This window comes from Dromaius novaehollandiae, chromosome 17, assembly GCF_036370855.1.
Source record: "Dromaius novaehollandiae isolate bDroNov1 chromosome 17, bDroNov1.hap1, whole genome shotgun sequence".
Classification (NCBI taxonomy): Eukaryota; Metazoa; Chordata; class Aves; order Casuariiformes; family Dromaiidae; genus Dromaius; species Dromaius novaehollandiae.
Window position 1 is genome coordinate 8,591,788 of NC_088114.1, and position 14,415 is coordinate 8,606,202.

A 14,415-nucleotide genomic window follows, 5' to 3' on the forward strand; every position below is an offset into this window, starting at 1 on the left:
CGGCAGCGAAGGCTTTTAACAGGCTGAACGCGGTGTGGGCACCATCAGAGCAGGCGAAGTGTCCAGGGCAAGCACGCTGGTGAGGCGACCCAGCAGAGAGAGCCGCCCGCAAGAGCAGCGGTCGCTGCCAGCAGCGGGGTCTTCTCCTGAGGTTTATAACAAGCGGGGTTTGAAAAAGGCACAGTGCCCAACCACCTTAAAATCTTTGGGAAACCCTCTGCTCGTGTTTCGTAACAGAGCATTAGAGACCATTTCTTCCTAATAACGCCTCTGACGAAACGCAGACCTCGTCACCTCGCCAACCAGAAAAACTGCCAGGACGGGGTCACCGCCGCGCTGGGGCCCGGCCCGCAGCCCCTGCCCGAGCGCGGCGGAGGCTCTCACCCCAGCCAAACCCGGCGCCGCCGGCCGTCGCGCGGGGCGGGTGCTGCCGGGGCCGCAGCGTGCCGGGACGCGCCCGCGCGGGAGCACGGCACGAGGCTCGGCGCTCCACCCGCGCGTGCAAGCAGGGCCGTGTTTCGTGCGGCTGAGCTGCAGCTCGGCTGCCGTGTAACCCGGGCGAGGTGCTTCCTAGCGAGGAGATATTTTCTGAGGGGGTTTGAACGGTGCTCAGCGCAGAGCTGCAATAGAGCAAATTGCTAGAGGCCAAACAACAAAATTGGGAGCCTGAGCTCTTCCAGCGGGTTACCCGAAGTGAATTCTTGGAAAATGGCAATCTTTCATCCAGCTTCATCTCACCAAAACGTTTTCGAGACAGGTATCAAGTGATCTGCAACAAATCACGCAAGAACTCATGTTAGAGCTGAAGTACCAGGAAATTCTGAGTATGGGGAATAACGCCTGAGCCCACGCGCGGGAAAGGAGAATACTTACGTCGCGAAAGGTTATTGAGGTGTTCGGTAACAGATGGGGGCCCAGATGTAGAACTGACTGTTCAGTCAAAGACTTCTCAGCAGAAGATGGCTGTTGAATAAGCCAATGTCAAGATTTAGAAGGACATTTCAAGGACGTAATTCCTTACGGCAGCATACCATGCACCTATCATTTTATTTCTAGTAGTTGAACAAAATTGCAAACAGCTGGTGGGTTGCTGGAAGATTTTAAAACATTTCTTTCAAAGGTACTTTATTGCTTTCTTAAAAATAAATACACATGCCGCACATTCCCCCTCTTGCATGTGGAGGGAACTTTTATCCCAAGCACCGGTTTTTAGTTGGTAAATTTCTAATTCACTGAAGCAAAATCTCTGCTGATTTCTCTGCAGCAGTGGCTCTCAGGTTTATTTCTTTTTTCTTGCAGCCTGGTATTCCCTCTTTACCAGGTGAACAAGAGCCTTCCCATATCCGTAAAGACTAAGAGGGTGATCACAGAGCAGTTACACGTTACCTCTGTGTTTGTGCTCCCTCCCGGGGTCACAGCCCGAGGCAGAGCATCCCGGCTCAGCAGGGAGTTGGCAGAGGTTTTCTAAAAGCTGAGTGGAGGAAAAAAAAAAAAAGGATTACTTTATGAGTATGGGATTTGTTTGAAATACTGCTGCGAGGACTCCCCAGAGATCCCCAAACCTAAAGATAGATGTTGTAACTGTGTTCGTACCTGCATAGGGATGGAGTGATGACTGCACCGTTCAGCTCCCTGCAGCAAAGGTCAGGAGCAGAAAGGCAAAAATTAAATTCCCTGCTTACAAGTTGTCTCCCCTGGTGAATGTCTTGCCATCAGTTAACTCTTGATGTAGCTAGAACTTCTCTCTGCCCCCAAATCCTTCCTGTCCCCCTCCCTGCTTGTCATTACACAGAGTATAGCCATCCTCCCCGTCACACAAGGTCACCTCCATCCTCCCCACAGCTCCCCGCTTGCCTCGTGCCCCCCAGCCCCGCACTGGTACACAGCAGCATCTTTAACCTGCCGACCTGCAACCTCTCAACAGAGGTGAACCGACGCTGTGAACTGCACAGAAACCCACAGACGAGGCGGAGGGACGCTCCAAGGCCGAGGTCACACAGCCAAAGGCAGGCGGCTGCGGGGAGCGCGGTGACTGATGGCGTAGTGCTACACATCACGCATTTTAACACACAGTTTAATTGAATTCATTATGGGAACCACATCCCCACATTATGAATACCAGACGGTAGTTTGCAGCTAGGGTCATAACTCAGCTTCATCAAAACCCGGTAGCAGCTGACAACGAACAATAGCAATGGAAAGTAACTTTTTCAAAGACCATAGCACAGTATATAGCTACAGGGAAGTACGTGCACAGTCAAGGATAAAGTAGGGTGCTTCAATTTGCTTAATTTTAATGGCAGTTTTTACCTATCTGTCAAAAGCAGTGACTCTTTCAACTAGGGATAAAATAGCATATATATATATATATAAATATATATATATAAAATATATATATAAAAGCAAACACAACCCCTGAAAGTACAAGGTCAATGCTACTAATGCGTCTATGGGTGTGTATTGAATTAGTGACAGTTCCCAAATGAAGGGTTCAGGGATCTGATGTCGCTGTGCAACCATACCCCACTCAGTTCCCCTTTTCCTCTCTCTTCTCCCCCCTTTTCTACTGTTCTCAGAGAACAACTGTAACGCAAGATCAGGGACCACTTGCAAACAAAGAGCGAGTCTGTTCTCCCACGCGAGGCTTTGGCGCCAGGGTAGCCCTTACCTGGGGGACAGCGTGGTCGATCCTTTACAGTGCGAGCCTTAGAAACCGCTGTAAAATCTCTCCTTGCCGTTCCACCTGGAGTGACACGGACAGACATCACGACAAACCTCATGCAAACTTGTTACAACACATAACAGATTTCCATAGATTTTTTTTTTTAACGAAAGCTGAGATGCCTCCCCAGCCGTCGTGCGCTCGTGCAGCCGGGCAGCAGCCGCCTGGCTGTGCCGCAGCTCTCCGGGATGCACACGCGGCCACTCCGCGGAGCGCAGGGAGCGACAGGCAGGACAGGACAACGTGACGCGGTCCTTTACAGGTCATGGCAACGCTGGCTGTTTTCCAACATATAGCAACTAAATATTCTTGTCTTATTTATATTACCCAGATAATGAATATTTTATGTTAGCCCTGTTTTGTATGACATCAGCCTCTTAAAGCTCTGTTGCATTATGCACATGTGCACACAGAGGCACACAGCTACAGAAAGATTTTGTGTGATTCCTACTAGTTAAAATGTACTAGAGGACCAGAAGTCCTTTCTCTCACTTTGCCCTACAATAAAACTTTGTTCAGCTATCCAAAGGAGAAAATCCTGAAATTTCAACTCTGCTGATTCTCCCTCTTTCTTTTTCCACCTTTTTTCTTTTCCCTGTTTCAGAAGTGCAATTGCTTCAAGCAGCTGACTGTGCCGCCTCACATTAGGTGACAGTCTCTTTAGGAGGGAACTGCAGTTCCTTTAAATTGAGAGGGGCCAGAGCTGAAAAAAATCAGAGGTTTGGCAGTGCTTAGATCTGAGGCTTTAGTTTGACACACTCTGAAGACTGAAAAAAGGAAATTTCACAGAATGTATGCTCAAAAAAAAAAAATCTGTAATCAGTCTAATTTGATAACCAATTTGCTTCAGCCATGCTCTCGCCCTTGGTTTTGAAATGAATGTTCATTGGAGACAAATGTCAGCGCGCTAGGCTGGAGTGTGAAATCCCTCGCCGGCACAACTGCCAGATGTGTTTGCTGTATAAACTTCGGATTTCCTGAACCTCCTGGTTAAAAACACATCTCTATTACTTGAGATCAGGAGCAGCTAATTCAACAGCTATCAACTCACAGCTATTTCTTGAGAAGTTTCATCAAACGAAGTTATTCGTAGCGGATTATATGCTCAATTCAAGCAGCTTGAAATCTTCCAACAGTTACTTGTTTCACAGACTCACTCCCTGAATGCAAAATAATCTAATATAGTTATCTTTCTTTTGGAATGAATGTTCAGGAATGAACTAAGGCTGTCGTCTGTTAAGCCTACGAAACACATTAAGCTCTAGAAACACAGATTTCTAACATAGATAAACCATAAAATTATCTGTTTGAGGCAAATCCTCAATGCCTAAAGCACATACGTCCATCTGAAAAAGCTTGATTTATATGGTTGTAAAAATCTTGCAAAACGCACAAATTCTTTGACTCATAAAGAAAGCTTTAAAGAGGAAGCCTGCTTTGTTTGCAATTCAGCATGCAAGATAGCAAGTCACTCCTGTCTTCCGACTTCCCTGTGGAATCATTTTTAACATTATCACACCAAACAATATTCCATATTCACCCTCATTTATAGAACTTGATAGTATTTCTATTATAGCAAGGATAAAGCTAACATTTTAACTCATGCCACCACTTCGTCAGCACAACGCATGTGCTGGAGCTGCACCCTGCGCTGAGAGCTCACGGTCCCAATTACCCCATCCAGTGCGGGCGAGAGGAAGGTTTGGGGACATTTCATGAGCTAATGAAAAAATCTGGGGTAGTCAGTTCCATGCAAAGAACCATGCAAAACCTGGCAAAGCTAGAGGTGACCACAGAAGCCCCCAATCCAAGTCCAGTAACTTATTTGCAAAATTTATCTTTGCACTTACTGTTATAAGCACCCATTTTTACTTTTGGTACTTCCTATAATCTGGTATTTTCCTCACCACCCGAAAGCTGACTGGATCCTTACAGGACAGGAATCTCTCTCTAACATTTAGACACTTCACACTCGAAAATATTTCTGCTGGGGTCCAGACAAATGAGCTGAACCGCTCGTCCGTGGCTACCTCGTTTAGCTCCTCGTGCCTGGAAGCGAGGCTCGGCCAGCGCATTCGTTTCACGTCCCTGCGTCCCGGGGCCGGGTGCATTTCTCGCTGCGGAGGCGGTGGGCAGGGGGGGAGGGCAGCCCGTTCAGCCCGTGAGCCGTGACCCGCACCGGGCGCTGCAAACGCAGCCAGGGCCCCCAGCCCGCTCTCCCCAGAGAAACCCTCCCCTCCTCCCCTCCCCTCTTCCCTTCTTTCCACTTTTGATAACCATTCCCTCTCCAAAAGGCGAGAAAACCCTGGTGATGCTGCCACTTTTACTGCTTGTATGAGCACACAGCGCAAAGGCAGGCCGCGAATTTCTGAAGCAACCTCAGTGTAAATTGATGACCAGGCAATAAACCTGTCTTTAGATAAGTAGAACAGTTTGCATATGCTTTTGTGCGTGCACCTGCCTGTTCAGCGAGTCATCACTCATTTCACAGCTCATTTCGCTGACTGTGGTCTTCAGGTTTTATCTTTTTAATTGGGCAAACAATACACACCTTGTCTTTGCACATAAAGTCCAGTGCTAACGTGCACGACTCCTACGGGTTTTTTTTTTTTTTTTTTTTTAATACCGGCTCTTAGCAGTGAGTTACATGCTGCACATTTAAGGAGGACATGTTTTCTTTTTTGCAGGTTCCTGATCTGCAATGCAAATGCAGAAATCTCCGTGAAGACTTTGATCCTGTCTGAAGCTAATCTCCAAGCGCCCACTTCAGTGTCCCTTACAACCAAGGGGAAGATTCCTACCGATTTCAAATGGCTTTGGAACAGGCCCAAAACTACTAAAAGGAAAAGCAAAGACACGTGAGTCTGCTCTTACTCACAAACAAGGAGTCTGAAAACAGATTAGAAGCAGCAGCAATTTGGCTGTTACCCTACTTTGCTGTTACCCGACTTCATGTGGGTTCCCTGGAAAATGATTTTTTTGTTTTTACATACCCAAACAGCACATTGCATGGGGAGGCGGTGTAGAGCTTCCCATAGGGGCCACTGGAGTTAATCTAGTTTACACCAGCCGCAGCCTCGGCCCTCACGCGAAGAGCAGAAGGAACAGGGCAAGCGGCGCGTGCTCCTTCATCAGTTATATTCTCCCATCTTCTACCCTTGGTATTGCTCTCTGCTCTTCAGATTTTAAATCCCACGGCTCATGGCTGCTGCAGCCAAGGCTGCCCTGGCCTTCGCGGCCTGACCCTGCACCTCGTCTGGTACGCGCCCGAGGGTCAAACTACACCCCGGCACGGCATTTACACCGCCACGTACACTGACACGGCAATTACACCTCCAGCATCAGAGCGGAGCAACCCAGCGCAGCGGCTGCCCTCGGAGGGGAAACACAGCGAGGCCCGTGCTGGGTACTCGCGGCTGGAGGTCGCGGCAGGGGGCACGGCCACCGGCCCCCCGTGCAGCCGGGCCCGCGCGGGAGGCGGCAGCAGCTCGGCAGAACAGCCACACACATGCACACACACGCTTTGCAGCGTGTTCAGCTTTTGGCTAAGACACACTGAATTAAGGGGGGAAAAGTGTCGTCTTTGTTCTGGGATGCAAATGAGCATCTTTTTTAGAAGCTGCGAAAGAGCCCCAACTAACAAAAATTGCGCATTGACTGAAATAAGGCCGGCTGCCTTTCAGATGGAGGCTTCAGACAGAAAATGAAACATATCAAAGTGTCGGATTTGACGTGGCTTGCAGCTGCAAGGCGAAGTGACTGTCCCATTTTTTTCCCCCGAGGCGAACACTCAAGATTTTCTTGATCTTATCTTTGTCTTTCTATAAGTCTTTGAAAACCATCTGTAGAGATTCATAAAGGGTATTTGTGTTTTAAGTAAACTGCAGAAGTGATCTATACCGAACAGATGGACACAAATCAAAAAGCTTAACGGGATGCAGAAAAACAGCAACACTTGGAAAAATACTAGGAATGAATGAGTAGGCAGGTTGTATACCATTTTTCTTACGCTGAACGCATGATCTGCTTCCCCTGTTTCTCTCCGCGGCTGGCACGGTCCGCTCTCACCGCTGCTCCCGTCCTCATTCACGGGCTACGAAACGCTTCCCCGGCCGCTGGCTGTGCCAGGCCAACTTCCCTTCCGTGTGTCATTCCGACGGGAATCGTTCAGCTCGTTGTCGGCGCCTGAACACCCATCCCGAGCAGTTAATGCAGCTCCTTCTGAAATGTATCGCGTTTGACAGCAAAGGGCTCCGGTTTTTCATGGCTTGCCGGAACATTTCTGAACAGATAAGGTGGGGGAGAAAAGTGCTACAGATCAATCTCACCGGGCTCCGGCTTGTGTGCCTGTTTGTTTTGGGCGATGTTTTCTGACAAACGACTTCAGAGAAGCACGGAGTGTTTCTTCAGCAACATCTTTTCATAGAAGGCACAATAAGGTGCAAAATGATGCGTGTTCCTGGAGCGAGTGGGCGGTAATGGGACTTCCTGGATGTGCACACAAAACCAACAGAGAGGAGAGAAAAAACTTCACAAATTTTCCCTGGTGTTTCAGCTGTTTACCTTGTTGTTCGGGGCTGGCCTGCCTTTTCTCTTCTCTCTCTATTAGTCAGAGTTGTAGGGCACCTTTTAAGGAGGCTCCTGCGATGCTGCTGGAGAGCGTCTGCCCTGTTTTAGATCAGTCCTCGTAACCCCGAGCACAAACTGTGCTGTGCTGCGTCTTCCCCGCAAAGATGGCTCGTGTTTTAGCTCGCTCTTTGCAAAGCCCTCGCGGACACAGCAGCGGAGGGGCCTGCTCGCCCGGGCCCCGCTCACACCCCGAGCAGACCGGGTCACGCAATCCCCTCCGCAAACGCGCCAGCCTCCATCGCACACCTGCCCGGCTCCACAGGTACGTGCGGGCACGTCCTGCTGCTGGTCAGCCCTTTCGTAACCTCGGCCCTCCCGTGAGCATCGCCTTCCTCATTCCCAGCTTACATTCCTTAACGGCCAGTTTGTACGTTTTTCTTTTTCCCTCACCAGTCCCTAACAGGAGCAAGGCAAAGGCCAAGGTGAATCCATGATGGGAGACGTGGGGATGGAGATGCTTGGAGCAATGCAGAGTGCTCCTCCTGCTCTGTTTCTGTAAGATGTTACACGACAGAAGAACTTCAAAGGTAGATGCGTGTTTCTACTGAGCTACTTACTTTATTATGAACTGAATGCTGTCAGCATTTTAGGAGGAAGTAGATTTCATTCTGCAGTTTGGTCTCTCTTGCCGCTCCATCTGTTTTCCCCAGAAAGGACAGCAAGGGCAGTCTTGTCTGTTTGGACACTAGCACCACGCTTTGGCTGGAGTCCCCAGACACTCTCGCAGCACCAAGGGCACGAGAAAGGACCCTTCAGCTGAGGAGGGACAGGGTATGCCCAGGCCCCACATTGCTCTTCCCCCACAGATACGAAGCTCCATCATTTATAAACTAAACACCCCACCGATTTTTCTGCTCCCCCATGGTGGGTCTGCTGCCCACCACTCCACAGCACTGTCCTTTTGGAGAAGAGGACAAACAAGGACAGACTTCCATTGCTGCCCATCTGGTCACAGACATTCATGAAACTGTGTGGATGATATTTTGGGGTGGTGTTAGGCTAAATATCTCCTTTTCCCCTGACCTGGAACTTAGCTACCTTCAACCTCTACCTTCCGAGCAAAGCACAACCCGTATACACCATGCCCTGCCCTGCCCCTCTGAGGCTCTGGCGGTTGCATCCATATAACTGAAGCTTCCCAGTTCTAGACACCTAGCAGACTAGAGAGCCTTTTACTCAAAAATAGAGGCAATACTGTGGCGGATATTTTTAGAAAGGGAATGCATATGTAAATTATTCCCCTGAAAATGTCTCTGTGCGTCAGACTCTCCACTGATTCAGAGAACATCCCTTGTATCTTTTCTTCAAGTACGCACTGCATACAGTAAAACTTAACATCTTGGGAACGTGGCAGCAGAAAAGGTTGCTGCAAAAGTGATTCATCTATCACATCTTTCACAGCTTTAGTAAACTGGAACGGTGCGAATTTCTCTGCCCCCAGTCTTGGCTGCTCCAAAGCTCACCGGCTCTTCCCTCCCATTCATATCTTCACGCACACGCAGTGAAACGTAAAGAGCATTGCTGGTTTCCTCACCTACGTCGTCCCAAGCCTCCACCGTATGCTTCCTGCTGAGGAAACAGGCAGAATCCAGACAGGCCCATCTGGTGGAAACACTTCACCGTTCAGACACTCATCTGACGGCAGCCTGTAAAATGATTTTGTTATTCGTTTGTGTCGCGGCACGGAAGTAACGAGCGCTAACTCGTCTCCTGCACGACGCGAGCCAGAGCAGTTCGCTGGGCGACTCCTGCATCGAGACCGTCCAACTTACATGAGCTGAGCTTGCAGCGGGTCTGCTGAGCTCCAGGCAGACCAGAAATCCTGCCTGTGCTCTGCATAGCGTGGAAGTGCTGTGAAATCGGAACCTCCTAAGAGGAGGAGGCATTCACAGCCGCAGCAACGTGCGGCCTTGTTCCTCCACCCCCTCACATTCGCACCCTCCAACGATATAACCTGCTTGAAACTCCTCCGGTCCTGGAGGCCACTCAGCAGATAAAACAAGGCGTACATCAGCAGGCAGCTCACTAATGCCCTCCGTTTTCAGAAATAAACAGTACAATTCCCAACATAATGTTTGATCACTGTCCAGAAGCTATTAGGAAGCTAATTAAAATGAATAGATCATTTAAGTATTCAGAGTTCATATCACATTAATTCAACAGCACAAGATATAGAGAGAAAGACAAAGGCTGAAGAAAAGGCCAAGGACGGTACAGTAAGGTTCCTTGGTGTGGAATTTTTTTTCCCCCTTTTCTTGTAATACAAAAGGTAAGTCTGTCTCCTGGCTTATCTAGATACATTTGTAAAGATTAAAACCACACTTCTTCTTTGCATTCCCCTGTAAATGATTAGCCCATGGTATCATTAAACATGACACTCTGCCAGCCTTAAGGTTCTAATTTCAGCCATAAAGACAAGGAAACTCAGAGCGAGCACTGCTGCTGTCTGCTGCTGGACCAGCTGGGCAGATGGGACTTTGCAGTTCCTCTCCCTTCTCAGGTGCCTTTGGAGATGACGTTGGGCACAAGCAGGAGGCACAACCTCAATTCCACCAAAAAGGCTGGCCAATTCCTGTACCAATGCGGGAGGAGGGGGAAGAGCATTTCCTGCTTACTGACGCTATCTGGGGATAAGGACAGTAGTAGCCATGCAAGGGGGTAGCTCCAGCTACAGCCAGTTCAATGACGTCACCTCTGCAAGAAGCTCACAGCACCAGAGCTCATCAGGACTTGGGGACAGGGAGTGCTGAACACCCTTGCAGGGTTTTCATCCTTTCCAGCAGACATTAGACAGTGAAGCCCTTCAGGATCTAAAGCGGGGGCAGCTATGAGGACAGCAGGTTCCCCCCAGCTGCATATACCATGGTCCACAAGCATCTCTACTACAAAGATCTGTTTGCAATGGTACAACATCAGGCCCGAAAGACAAAAATTCCAAGGCAGCTATGTACCAGATCCCTACCTCTCATGGAAGAGCTTTTGTTACTATATCACTCTAAAATCTATGCATCATCCACTTAAAACCATCCTTAAATCTCTTGTGAAAGCCCCATGCTCCTTGTCTCCTTTAAAAATGACATTGTAGGAACTTCTAAATCCTCTGTCTCTTCCTGAAAATATTCCTGGGTCATAGAGCTTAGCCACAGCTAGTCTGCTGAAAAACGTGTGCTTGTACCCTGGAAGCCTGTGGTCAGTCTTATATTTGGGGTTTCTTTAGCTTAAGGAAACCTGGCCTAAGGAGCTGTGTTTCTTTGTCATATTCCGGTCCAATGCAAATTAAAGTATTGGCATTAAAAGATCATGAAAAATGTGGTTAATTATGAAAACGATGACCCTTATATACAACAGCTCAACCATGTGCTGCTATCATACATCATAACATTAAGAAGAGCCACTTACTGACACACAACAGTAAATAATAAATAATAAATAATAAATCTATCAACCTAAATTGAACCTTGTGTAATCTACTCCTGACATAACATAGATTAATTTGCCTAATCCATCATTTGCTAATCCTTTATCCCCAAGAAATGTATGTAAGTGGTGCAACTATGACATCAGAGTCTGTTTATAAAGTAACAGGGACTCAGGTATGTTTATCCCCAAGACCATTGACCCAGTTTCTCACTTTTTAGAAAAACTGCCAAGATATAATCTGCATTGCAGGACTCCAATGTCAAGGGTAGACTAAACAGAGAGAGGATAAGCTTTCTTCAGCTCTCAAATTAACCAGGTCTAATGGTCAGTCCAAAAGTACTGCTCAGGGCCACCTGAGGGAATCTACCATATTGTATGGGATCGCCATATTCATGATAGAGTCGAACTCTGATAGTTGGAACATAAGAAGTTCTGGATTTGTGAAGCCACAGAAATAAAGATCGGGATTTATCTTATCACAGACTAATACAATTATACTGGACTAAGCATTCTGTTTGCACTATATAAATGATAAATACTAATATCCAGTGTTAAAGGAAACTGGACCAGTAATCCATGCCGCTAGATTTGTACAAAGAAGCTCATGGTACCCAGGTTTGCACGATATAGTGAGGCCTTTTGTAACAAGAGTAAATTAAGAGGATTTTTAGGTTTTAAATATATTTTTCTCTAGGCCTGTTTGGGGTTTTACAGCTATACTCCAATCCACTCAGGTTAGAGGGAAAGTTTTGCAGAGGATTTCCAAATATTAAAGAAACCTGGTAAGTCTGCCCCAGTTCATACTGAGTGACAAGTTCTACAGCAACGGTGCCTAAAATACTCGCTTATTAAAACCATTATTAGACACAAGAAGTATGTCTACTCCCACACAGGAGCTGGAAATCTACGTCTAACTTTAAAGAGAAAGCAGTGAAGCAAACAATGGGAATAATATTTTCCCTCTCAAAACAGATTACTCTCAAGTTAGGTTGTTTCAATGCTATTGTCAAATCTAATTGCTGTTTTCTTTTGTAACGCTGCTTGCACTTCATTTGTCAAGCGGCAGCACGAAGCCGCAGCTCCAAAGCTGTCCGAATGCTGCAGCCCGGCCCCACAGCCCTTCTCCATCAGAATCACCCTCTCCCATTCAAAGTCACCCAGCCCAGTGCATCACTGCTCGTCGACCACTCTGCAAGCATGCTGCCCGGCAGATACACGCAGGTTTGCACGGCTGCAGCAGCTTGTGCATCCTTTCCAGACACACTGATGAGGGTTTTCTCATTGCAAGGAAGCGTTCTGGCATCAGGCCAGCAAAAACTTGAAAAATGGTCCAGAGACAGCAGGAGCAGCAAAGATAGCAGGAAGGTTGCATTTTGCTGAGGTACTTGGCAGCCAAGAGCAGCAGACGTCCATCGTTCCTGCCCCGTCACAGAAGTGTCCATTCCTAAACACTAAACATACTTTGAACAAAAAAGCTTTCAAATAAGCAGGGCAGGAGAGCTGCCTTTAACTTGCCTTTCTGAGTGGAAGATTGACACCATAGACCATGTAAATCCAGCCAAGACAGGACCTTTGCTACATCTCAGAGAGAAGGCAGCACGTTCCTAACAAAGCCTCTAGCATAAAACAAACAGCATTAAAAAGCACTAACATGTTTGTGCATAATACTGGTCGTAATGGCTGAAAGCTGGAAACCATGGGTTAATGGAACAAAACCATCACTGTCACCTGAGTCGAATGCATATTTAATGCTCTCAGAGGACAACTATGCCAACTGCTCAGCAGCCAGGAACTATCTCTTAAGAGCTACTGTCATAAGCTTGTGATCTAGTTCATAAATAGTCATTGAACGAAATGATTTATGGATTTGCTGAACTAAAGCTTTACTATCTCTATTCATTCTCCAGCTCCTCCCAAATGACTCGGAGAGGAGGGCAGCAGGGAAGGAAACACATCAGTGCGGGGAAGGCTGCCTGGAGGCTCTGTGTGCCCGTTCAAAGACACATTTTGCTTTCCAAAGACGAGGGCCTCAAAGGGGCTTGCATGCAGCTGGACACGTCACACGCCGGGGACACGCTGCTGGGAGCTGCTGCTGGTCCACACACCATCACTCCCCGAGGAGCCGAATCACCAGTGGAGGCTACCAGGAGCCCCTTCCTCGCTGCCCCCGGCCGTGCCCTATATCCAACCCGCACAGGGGCTGGGCTGATCCCTTCCGCAGCTTCCTCCAGGCCGAGGCTTGAGCCAGTCCAGGAAAACACAGCTCAAGGCTGTGATGTTTAAGTTATTATCTAGATACTCATCTCAAAAATTCCTGTCCCTTTTCTCCAGTTATCCCTTTACTCAAACAGCCAGACAGAATAATAAACTGACACCCTGAAGTGTTGTATAATTATCACTATATTAAAAAAAGTCATCACATTTAAATCATAACCTCATCTAACTTTGAGGTCAGCCCTGCTTTGAGCAGGAGGTTGGACTTCATGACCTCCACAGGTCCCTTGCAACCTAAATTATTCTGTGATTTGATGGTTTTGCTTGACAGAAATTTTCAATCAGCAGCCATGCTCCTTTAACGGAAGTAGCTTCACATTGCAAATTGCAAGAAAAGAAGTTTAATAGCAAGTACCTCCTGCTTTGAAGCTGCTTTGGGTTTAAAGCTTTAGGGAGGTAAATACATTTAAAAGGGATTGCAGCCTTTAAAGGCAGGTAGATGATACAATACTACAGCGTTCCACAGAACTGCGGTCACACAGGTCCAATGCGGGAGATGATGGCTTTCATAAGCATCACTATTTGATTTCATAATGGCATCCAATTACCTTTCAAAGTATGGAAGATACAGACTTAAAAAGTGCACTATTATGTATTTTTCTTTTGCCACTAACAACTGAGTTTGCCTGCAATGATTTGTGCATTGCCCTGCTCTCCCCGGTAGCACCCAGTCAACTTCCAATGTCAACCCGAGAGGCAGAGGGGAGTCCATAGTGCACAGTCCTATTTATCACATTATTATTTTATATTTATAAACAGAGGCAGAAAAACTGCCTTGTGAAGCGGCCATGCAGGCCCGTGAGTGAGGCTCAGGGGCTGGAGGGACACGGTCAGCGGGGCTGGCAGGGCCTGAGCGGCGTCGGGCAGCACCGCAGGAGGGGCAGGGCTGCAGCCCTCCGTGGGTGAATAGCATGGATGAACAGCGGCTTTCACACTCCATCTCACCTTTCATGAGTATTAATCCACTCCACAGGAAATAAATCCTGACCTATCCCACTTTTCAACCACACGGTGCTGGGAGGAACTTGGGGATGCCGGGGGTAACGGGCCTCACGCCCCAACGTCCGCAGCGGATGACGTGCTCCCGCGCAGGACGTCTCTGCGAGTACAACGCGGTCTGGAAACGAAGGAATGCGAAGGGAACCAGGCGGAGCTGGCGGCCGCGGCGGTGCACGAGTGCCTCGCCAGCAGAGCCGCGAACCAGCTTTCCCTCGCCAGAGCCAGCAGGACCCAGCGGGGGCTGCACGCCCCCAGTCCGGCCCCGGATGGGACCCGCATGGCCCCGTCCACACCGTGGTGCAGAGCCGCCCCTCCTGCTCGGGAGATCAAGCTCTGCTTGTGCTGCACTTTGATGTTCCCAGATGGAAGGA

At 48.2% G+C, this 14,415-nt stretch overlaps 1 long non-coding RNA gene across 1 annotated transcript in view; it reads right to left on the reverse strand.

Annotated features, from left to right (window-relative positions):
• The window catches only part of LOC112980449 (uncharacterized), a 64,602-nt gene that overhangs the window by 22,306 nt on the left and 27,881 nt on the right, over positions 1 to 14,415 (reverse strand). Inside the window, exons 6-10 of the long non-coding RNA XR_010392052.1 lie at positions 2,669 to 2,743; positions 1,594 to 1,632; positions 1,387 to 1,471; positions 874 to 963; positions 689 to 769 (exon numbers count right to left, since the gene is read on the reverse strand). This is a non-coding gene — a long non-coding RNA (uncharacterized LOC112980449). The remainder of the gene's footprint in view (positions 1 to 688; positions 770 to 873; positions 964 to 1,386; positions 1,472 to 1,593; positions 1,633 to 2,668; positions 2,744 to 14,415) is intronic.